Raw genomic sequence first — 7,469 nt, 5'->3', positions numbered from 1 at the left:
AATAAACAATGATTGAGCGTGTTGTTGACAGATGTTCAAAAATATGAACAACAGCCATTATGGAAAGAAGCGGGCATTCATCAGCAGGAGGATGGATACAGTTATGCGTGTGTACCTGTGTGTGGATGTTACATCCCTGTTGCATGAAATGATCCGTCTGAGTGCGTGTTTGCCTGTTTCTGTGTATGTTTGTATACCTGTTGCATGAATTATATCTGTCTAATATCTGTGTGTGTGTGTGTGCGTGTGTGCTTACTACATAACCGTCTGGCTCCCATGTGAGGCAGTAAATCCATCATTCCTGCTGCGTTTACCTACCACTTCACAGAGCTGTATGTCCAGTGTAAACAACGTTTGTCACTGCATGCAAATGAGCCTGTAAGCCGCAGCCTCCACAAAGACTCCATTCACTCTGAGCACGCCGTTTTACCAGCACGTTGAATCCGATACCCCAGATTACAAGCTTACTCCCAGGCATTGTGCGCCGCTTTGCTGTCACTCATGCTCTACAATCGTTTCCTCCAACTGTCAATTTGCAAGTCTGCATTTTCTGGAGCCATTATTAGAGTTATGACCAATACCAGTGCACATCAATGTCATGTTTCAACTTTGACAGGCCCGCTGTGAACATGAAAGACAAGATTTATCTCCTCTCCCGCCTCTTCCCCTTCTTTTTTCACCTTCTATTTCCGTCTCTTGTAACTCCTCTCTCCTTTACCCCTCCTTTCTTTCTTTCTTTCTTTCTTTCTCAAGGAGGTACCATGGTTAGGCTGAAAACTCTGTCATATGTATGAGGCTAATATAATAATATAATCATTTGATTAACAACCCAGTTATTCACAATTACACCTAAAATACATCAGTGATTGGAATCACAACAGGTCAGTATAATGATTGTGACCACCAGTGGAGTCACAGAGTTTCAATGCCCCATTAGGATCTTATCATATTTGGCATCAGCCTGCAAAAGCCCACACTGGCTGAAGTCAAGCAGCATGTGCTGCTATAAATTATGACCTAGGGCCGGACTGGGAGGTAGAAAAGATTTATAGGACACTAATAAGCACTATCTTCTCAGCAGATCCCACTACAAGACACTGTGTATGGGTGTGTTCAACCCATCTTGTGGGGACATAAATCTGACTGTCACTTTGTCGCTTTGCTTTTGGAGACAAAATGTGGACGAAATGCAAGTGACCACATTGCAAATTATTACAGTTTAGTCTCCAAGAAATACATGGCAGTCAATGTAATGTCCACAAAAGTCACAAAAACATGACCGTATGTGTGTGAGAGAAAGATAAACACACACAAAGTGTGCACTTACAGAGACACTGTGTAAAATGTATGAATGAAAAATGAAAAAAATACATCATATGATATCTTCATATCTCATTAGATATGAAGCCGCACAGGATAAGAAATGAGACAATGAAAAATAAATGACTCAGTAATAAATTGTATGTAATTTGTTAAGCAAATACAATTATTTTAAAATGGTTTGTAGTTTGTGTTTGTTTTATTGTTTGTTTGTTTGTTTGTTCATGCTGGGATAGCAGTATAAGAAAATTGTGAGACAAATTATAATGTATTTCTTAGTGTGTTTTTAAGTAAAAGATGCTTTTCATGCCTGATTTAAAATCATATAGTTGGCAGACTTGCAAAACAGATTTTAAAAAAAAGAAAAAGAAAAAAAGGTTATAGTTGTTGCAGCAGAGGCTGGTACATCATGAAGTTTATTCTCTAGTATGGGTCAAGCTCCAACATCTCTCCCTAATCCACCTCAGCAGTATTTCTTGTTAGACTGTCCGTGCCTGAAACACTCCTGTCTCTTAAACGCCACGTCCCAGTTTGTAACACACGTTTTCTGTAAACATGATCTCTAAACCCACACAGCAAACACACAGAGTTACAGCTTAATGAGAGGACAGAGATTCCAAATCTGTGAAGCTGCGATCACAAATACAAATTGGTTGGCGACTTGCCTCATCCTCCAAAAAGGCCTCTTGACAGCTCAGGATTCCCTGCTCTGAGCCAGACACAGTACTTTATCAGAGGAATGGCTCTGATAAAGATGCTGCAGCTAAAATGCTGTCATATCCAGCCTGTCCCTGTGCGCCAGCACTGCTTTGGGTGTGACTCAGCTTCCTCCTTGTAAGAGCTGCCTTTACAGAGCAACAATTACATCAAATCTGACACCCACACACAAAAAGGTAGAAAAAGAGCTAATATGCCGACATTGTGAGTGTGTATGTGACTGCATATGGAGAGGCACCCCACACACACACACACCCTATGTGGTGTGTGTGTGTGTGTGTGTGTGTGTGTGTGTGTCTGTCTATCTGTTTGTGTGTTCACCTGTGATCATAGCTATTCATTGGAGAGCGGTGAGCTCATGAGGGTGGGTCCGACAGAGGGATTGGTGTATGTATAGGCTTTTGGCCCGCTTCAAATCCAAGGTTAATCCGGGCCTTTCACACTGGAGAGTCTAGTTAACAGATAGCGTGGTGCGTGGTGGGTGGCAGAGTGGTAACAAGATTAGGAATGATTGGTTCGTTCATATGCGAAAACATAGTGAGCATTTGAAAGTATTGATTTTGTATTTGTATTTTTTGTTCCCCGGTGCAAAATTCTTCTCTGAATTATATTCTTAATGTTCACCGAAACAAGGATAACTTAACTATGCTATATTTATGTTATGCACATCAGTTTGAAGTCAGTTGACGGAAACCACAAGCCCTGCTGTGAGGCTGTGGTGGATCGTAATCACAGCCTGGCTTAGGCAAAGTGTAGCTAAAGTGCACAATGGTACATTTCTAGAAGGTTCCAGGTCGTAAAACTTAAAATGTTTGTATTATGCTGGCCTTTTTAATTCCTCAAGCACATTAACATGCTTATACTGTAAGTATCTACATCAACATTACATCTATGCATAATATGCATGGGGCTTTACCTTTGCAACTCTATGGATCTAAAAAAAAAAGGGGTCGGAAGGGAGGGAATCACTGTGAAGTGTGTGTCCATCCCCTGAATATCTCACTGTACATTCAATCTGCACAGTCACAGTTCCTGACCACCATTACTTCCAGTTACACACAAACCACTCGTACTGTACAAACACATTGTGCCACCATCCCCAAACCTCAAGCACACGATCCCTCTCAGGATTTATATGTGCTTCTTGGCAGCAGCTGCAGCCTTTTGTACTGTGGCTTTAGTTGTGTGTGTGTGTGTGTGTGTGTGTGTGTGTTTGTGTGTGTCAGTTCATGATTCACTGTGAGTTTATTTGTGTTCGCTCCCATCGCCTCAGCTGACAGGGCGTTAAACCACTCTGAGCAGCATGTAGCCACTGGCATGTAGTGCACGGGGGATTTAGAGCGTATAGTGGCAATGTTCTGCTCTTGGTTGCCCCACACACTTTTTGTCTTTAATGTGGTTGTCACTCCCTTCACTGTTTTCAGACATGTGCGCACACACACTTCGACGAAAAAGGTTAAAATCCATCGCGAACGATGGAATCCATTCTTCGAGCTTTACTTTCCTGCTTCCCAGAAACTCTATTTCTCTCTCCAGCCTGATGGATTGTTTCGCCCTGTTTCCGTCAACAGAGAATTCCACAGGAAACGACGATAATTAAGAAATATTGATGCTGGATACATCTATTTGCTTTTCCAAAATGATCATTAACAAATTTGGTTGCAGTCGTTTATCACTGTACAGCAGCTCTTGGCATCGGACACAGACGTTCGCTTCGCTCGCTGCTGGCCTATCAGTCTCTTGGCGATGACTTCATTAGGGCTTGATTTGCTGTCCTGTAAACATGTGTCTCTCTGGGAGATATGATTTAATGGCTGGACTAACTGCTCATCTGTCTTCCATACACACGGTAAAGCATAACATCCCTGAGCCATACGAGGGGGTGGACAAAATACTGGAATCACCATGACACAGACGTTACATGCTCCTACGTAATAGCTTTAAAACAGGCCTGATGATATGTGTTCAGAGAAATATCAGGCAATTAGTGAAGTTTGTTAAAGACAGACCATCAGTCATCAAAACAAAGTGAAGCTTGTGTAATTGTGTCACCTTTCTGATACACTGAAACAGTTGATGTTTCCCATTGCAGAACCAGAATAATCACTGACCAACACCTTGAAGTTGAACAAAACTGTTTTCCATCCTCCATCCTCTGGGTGGGCCGCTCCCATTGCGATGGTTGACAGACCGCGGAGGGTCAGCATTACGGAGATTGGCTTTCACCATCTGTAGTGCACTTCTGACTAGAACCCGCTATTGCAATGCAACCTGCTAATGTTACTACAATTCAAGCCCTCACAGTTGTACGGCTGTCTGTTTGAGATTGAAGACGTTTGTCTCTTTGCAATGATTGGAAGACAGCAAGCTAGGCTAACTAGCTTGTAACGAATATGTGGGCAGTTGCTTAAATGATAGTGAACATATCAGACAATGCATTTTTTCCAACGTATTTTTTCCCCATCAAAGTACAATATCTGCTTGGAGTGACTAATTGTCCAGATCTGAACTAGTCTAGTTGGCAAAACTAATACAAAACTTGTCTGTGGTTCACAGTTCACAGATCAGCTTTTTAGTTCAACTTTTTATGTAACATTTTAACAATCGTTATCAATGCAGTTTTCCCGTTCAATGACCAACATTTAGGGCATGCCCACTATTAGTTTTATAAAGTGCTTCAAATCATTTGCCTTCACTGTTGACTTAGTCTTAACTTGTTGAATTGTCTGACAGCTTTTTTTTTTCTCCAATCAGACTTTGTCTCTGTGTTCCGTAACTACTTTGATGATTGCAATGTTATATTTACAGATGAAAGTTATGGCAAATACTATGAAAGGTCTCAACGTACAGTCTCAAATATTCTCGCAAAATTAAAATAATATTTCATTGCATTCAAAACAACTTGCCACCCAGACCTAAGACTAATTAGTTGGGAGGAGTACAAACCCTGCAGCTCTGAAGAAGATAATAAGGTTTAATGCATCTGTCATATTTTGCTTCCATCCAGACAGGTTTATATTTAGAAGAAGCCAAAGGAAGCCTCCAACTTTAAATGTCTGTTGCCAACCATTCACACATTGTGATACGTAAAGCCTAGCCATTAGGTTTAATGATTGCTCTGCATGGATGAAAAGCTGTGTGCCACCGAGAGCTGACAACGCTATCAATGAAATATCCTGACCAAAACATGGGCAGAAAAATCACAGGAGCTGTATAGACATGCAATACCTTGCACATGTTTTGATGATTTCTCAATGTGTTCATTTGTAATTAAAAAAAAAGAAGTAGCAATTGTACAACTCAGTGAAAGGTAAAATAAGATGACAGAAGAGTGCATCATATCCACCGATGACAACGCTGCCAAACCAAACACAAAGACCAGATGAACAAACATAGGCAACCTGCTGTTTAAATGTAATAGTGGAACAATAACCAGGGATTCCTGCACATCAAAACTCTTCTGCTCACCACGGCTGCCTCTCACACTCTTTTGATTTACGATCTATAAAGGTAGTATTTGAGAATGTAGGCATTTGATTGCCTGTGCTGCCATTGCCAATGCCTCTCTCTCTCTCTCTCTCTCTCTCTCTCTCTCTCTCTCTCTCTCTCTCTCTCTCTCTCTCTCTCTCTCTCTCTCTCTCTCTCTCACTCTCTCACGCTACACGCGTGTCTGTGTGTGTGAGTGGGTGTGTGTGGCGTGCGTGTGTTTGTGTGTGTGTGCATATATGGGTGCATGCAGAGTTGTAGCCATCAAACTCTGTGTACAAAAAACCCAGACTGAGTGTTAGTTAGACATGTTTTCACACATCCACTCTTCTCCAAATCAGGGTCTAAAGGACTGAGGAAGAGAAATGAGGAATAAGGCAGAGCTCAGTGTTTGTAGACATCTATGTCCAACATGCCTCAAGGCTGTTGTTTCCTGGCTGAAACTGACCTTTGACCTCCCTGAAGACGTAAAAAAACAGAAAAAGAATTTCACTGCAAGATATCATAGTTACCAAAATTTATGAGACACTGTCTCAAAATAGGGTTTTGTCTGTACTGGTTCATCAAGAATGATGCCAGTAATAGGTGCCTTATACAGAAGTTATTTATGCTCCTTGCCTCTGCTATCTACATGTTTAAAACAATGGTATTCTTTAATGTTAGAAAACGCTCATGTCTCCTGAAGAGCAACCACTGTGACAGTTAATATGATAAATTAATCGTGGTTTAAAGCATCAAAATGGTAAAAACTATTAATATTAATATAGTGTGAGCATAGTGATATTCAATAAAAATGACTGCTATTGTCAGTCTATTTGAAAATATTCCTCTCAAGCTCTGAGTCAGACACAATGAGTTACCCGTAGCTGGAAGGTGTGTTGACATGGGTCTGGAGAGGTGTTAGTTACAGACTCTTATTTAACAGCATGTTCTCTCTGTGTTGCTGGATCGTTTTCTTGTTGCAACTTGCAGCATCCAGTAAAAGGAAAGAGGCAAATGACAATTACAGAGCTGGTTTTCTAGAGGAAACCAACAACTCTGGCTGAGGATCCTGCAGTTGGCTCCATGCCAGCATCGACAAACATTACATTTGAATATAAATAAAACAAATACTGTATGTTTGAATAATCTATAATGAATATCAGACTCACGATGGGAAGTTTAACAATACGTCATAATCGCTACAGCAGAACCAGAGACATCTTTTTATTAATTTCATCCTTTATTTTTTTTCTTATCTTGTGCCGACATTACAATACAGCTTGACAGTTGGCAGTTCAGTCTGAGATTTGGATGTGTTTTGCTAATGTAGCCTCGAGCAGCTAGGCTCAATCATCAGATTTTTTTTGTGTTAATTTTCAAACTTGTTGTCCAAATCGACGCCGACTCAAATTACGTAATTTGTGGCACTTTATTAGAGTTCATCAGACCAAAGTTATTTGTTGATTCCTAACAATAAAAACCTAAAGCATAAAGGGTGACTTCCTTTTTATAAAAGGCAAAGTAATGATATCCAAGGTTTTTGAAGCCTTTTTCCTCTTTTAAATATTCTGCATGGTTAGTCTCTGCAGGATTTTTGAATCACTGGGGTCTCATCTAAGTTTCCAGAAGTTAACATGATGTCCTTTGTGACTGTCGGAAATGGTTCCTCTGAGTTCCCCCGTCCCCCAACATCTCAGGAGGTCCGGCCAGGCCTGGCAGCCCCTCAAAGACGCCCTTCTTTTGCCCCGTGCCCCTTGGGAGGGCGGCCCCCAACATTTATGCAAAGGCAACAAGCCCTAATTGTAGGATCAGCTTACAAGCTAAATTCCTCTTGAGCCCATTAACAACTGCAGTTAATTATAAGTCAAGCGGAGGGGTGTGAGTGACAGTTAGAAAAGGCGATATAGAAACACAACGGAAAAGGGAAAAAAGGCTGGAAACATTTCAAGTAATATCAAGGATGC

The sequence above is a fragment of the Clinocottus analis genome, unplaced genomic scaffold, assembly GCF_023055335.1.
Source record: "Clinocottus analis isolate CAN_PGR_092001 unplaced genomic scaffold, fCliAna1.0.p SCAF_7, whole genome shotgun sequence".
NCBI lineage: Eukaryota > Metazoa > Chordata > Actinopteri > Perciformes > Cottidae > Clinocottus > Clinocottus analis.
This window is presented reverse-complemented; position numbering follows the sequence as displayed.